Consider the following 2,409-nt stretch of genomic DNA (forward strand, 5'->3'; position numbering starts at 1 on the left):
GTCCTTTTGCAATGATGGGGCTCTTTGTTGTCAAACCCACTTTTCTATTCCTGGGTTTCCTGTTTGTATCTTCTCAGTTAACTTTCCAATAAAAAAAGTAAAAACAGAAAATTCCAGATGAAACCCACAAAAGAAAGATCATAATTCTTCTCTTCTTGTTAGCAGCTCCTTACACAAAGATGTGAGGAGGCTGTCAGTGGAAACCCTGAAGACAACACTGCACGGAGAGGAGTCATTTCTTAATCTGACAGTTGATCTTTGGTTGTAGTTCTTTGGGCTCCTCGCAGAACCACATTACCCAGAAGGCCATGCTGTAATGAGGTCCATGTGTATTTGTGGCTGTATTCTTGTGTGTGTGTGTGTGTGTGTGTGTGTGTGTGTGTGTGTTCACACACGCCTGTGTGTGCGTTGGTGGAGACATGCTTTGTCAGTGCAGCAGTAATAGTAGGTTTCTGTTTATAGGCTGGGAGAGCTCTATTTTAGGACACACAACAAGACGAAACTGATTACAGACTCCTTTTCTGTTCCTCCCCTCTTTCTGCACCCCTTCCCCTCTTGTTACTTTTATTTTTATCTCTTTTATTTTCTTTGCTCTTGTTTCTTTCTCATGCTATTCTGAGAGTTATACTATACATCCCAATTCCATCCATTTGTATATAAATATTAATGTTTATCTTTTTATACACCTCGAGGTTATTTTTTCCTTGTACTCTTCTGGATTTAAGCTTTGTTTTACTTGTTTTACTCAACTGCACAATGATAATCTGAGGTGTCTGTTCAACCTAGAGAGTTTTGAACCTTGAGCAGTCGTTTCTTTGCGTGCCATGTTGGCACAGAGTCTCAGATTTGCACCGAACTGTCTGCTTTCTGCCCAAGTCAACCCCTGTGGGTCTCCCGAGGATGCCTCTGGTTTTACAGATGAATGATAGATGCTCCTTATACCTCAGTGTTTCATTTCTGTTGGATGCAGACACCGATCATTACTCCAGAGCTGTGGGGAAATGGTGTGTGTGTGTGTGTGCGTGAGTGGTGGTGGCGCTATGTGGTATCGCTGAGAGCCTGGTTGGGTTTTTGTTTGGAATCAGGCCTGATGTTTAGTCTCCTCAGCGAATATCTCCTCTGCCTGTCTGCCCTTGCAATTACACTCCAATGGTGCATCCAGAATAGCTGCTCTCCCACATCTCTACGTTTTATTTCTGTTCAGAATGTAAAGGAAAAACTCCTTTATGTTTAAACTGATCCACATTTGTCAGGAATTCACTTTATGAGACAGGAGCAGTCCTTTYTCCTCCTTTCTGTTCTCCTAATGTTAATTCTCTTTACCAACATCCAGCTGTCGCCCAGAAAAATCTCCAGTTTTTCTTTAATGCTACTTTTTAGAAAAGTYATCAGAGCCATGAACAGTTCAAAAAAAATCTGTCTGCTTGTGGTTTGACTGACGTTTCTTTCACTAAACCTTGGCATCTGTGTGTGCTGCTTTTGGTAATTTAACCACTCAGGCTGTGTATAAGAGGTCTGATTTTGTTTAGCAGGTCCCATTTGGTGCAATCTAAAGTTGGACTTAGATGTTTTATTTCCTGTAATTTGCGATTTGGCTTAAAATCTCACACATCTGCTTTGTTTGCTGTAGTGAAAAACATGTTACAAGCACTTCTGCTGTGCTGGAATATACTTAAAAGGAAGCCACATAAGCTTGGGGAGGATTTTGCTGCCAGTTAATCATTTTGATAAGTCATAGTCAAACAAACGCCTCTAATTAACTTTACAAAATCATCTGGTTCATTGTGTAAGTTTATTTGTTACACAGTACCATAAAAGCATTTCTCTATTGATATGTTTCTTCTGTGTTGTGGGGAGGTTAGAAATATTAGATTAGAAGCTGACTTGGTGCACTTGAAGATAAGAACTAAAACTTGTATGAAGTGGGTGGAGCGTTAACAGATTTATCACGACTGGTAAAAATATAGAAGTTAGTCAAGTTATTGACTGAAGTAGGCTCAATTCCCAGACTCTGAGTAACTTCTAGCAAGACATTAAAATCTGATGTAGATCAGTAACTCTAYAGAAATTAAACACTGTCGGCACAAGAAGCAACAATTGGACCCTAAAATTAATATAGAAGTTGCGTTGTATCTGTTGGATTTGGRAATATAAAATTAGAGATTGTGTAGATAAAGCAAACAAAAATTGATTAAATTTGCTGCTCTGAAGAAATTAATTTGTCAAAAAGCTTTTTGGGAAGGTTTGATGACGTTTTAATGCCAGGCTAAGAGATTTGTTGTGTTTAAATTGTGAAAATAAAATCATAGCATTACGAAAAATAAAGTAATTATATTATGAGAATAAAGTCAGTGTTTTAAAAGAATAGTCATAATATTACGAAACTAAATAAATAATAAGAATAAAGTC

The 2,409-nt window shown here is 38.2% G+C and overlaps 1 protein-coding gene across 2 annotated transcripts in view; it reads left to right on the forward strand.

Annotated features, from left to right (window-relative positions):
• Positions 1–2,409, forward strand: part of fam120b (family with sequence similarity 120 member B) — a 24,194-nt gene that overhangs the window by 18,886 nt on the left and 2,899 nt on the right. The window lies entirely within an intron of this gene.

Source organism: Austrofundulus limnaeus, unplaced genomic scaffold (genome assembly GCF_001266775.1).
Source record: "Austrofundulus limnaeus strain Quisiro unplaced genomic scaffold, Austrofundulus_limnaeus-1.0 Scaffold10, whole genome shotgun sequence".
In the NCBI taxonomy this organism is placed as follows: Eukaryota; Metazoa; Chordata; class Actinopteri; order Cyprinodontiformes; family Rivulidae; genus Austrofundulus; species Austrofundulus limnaeus.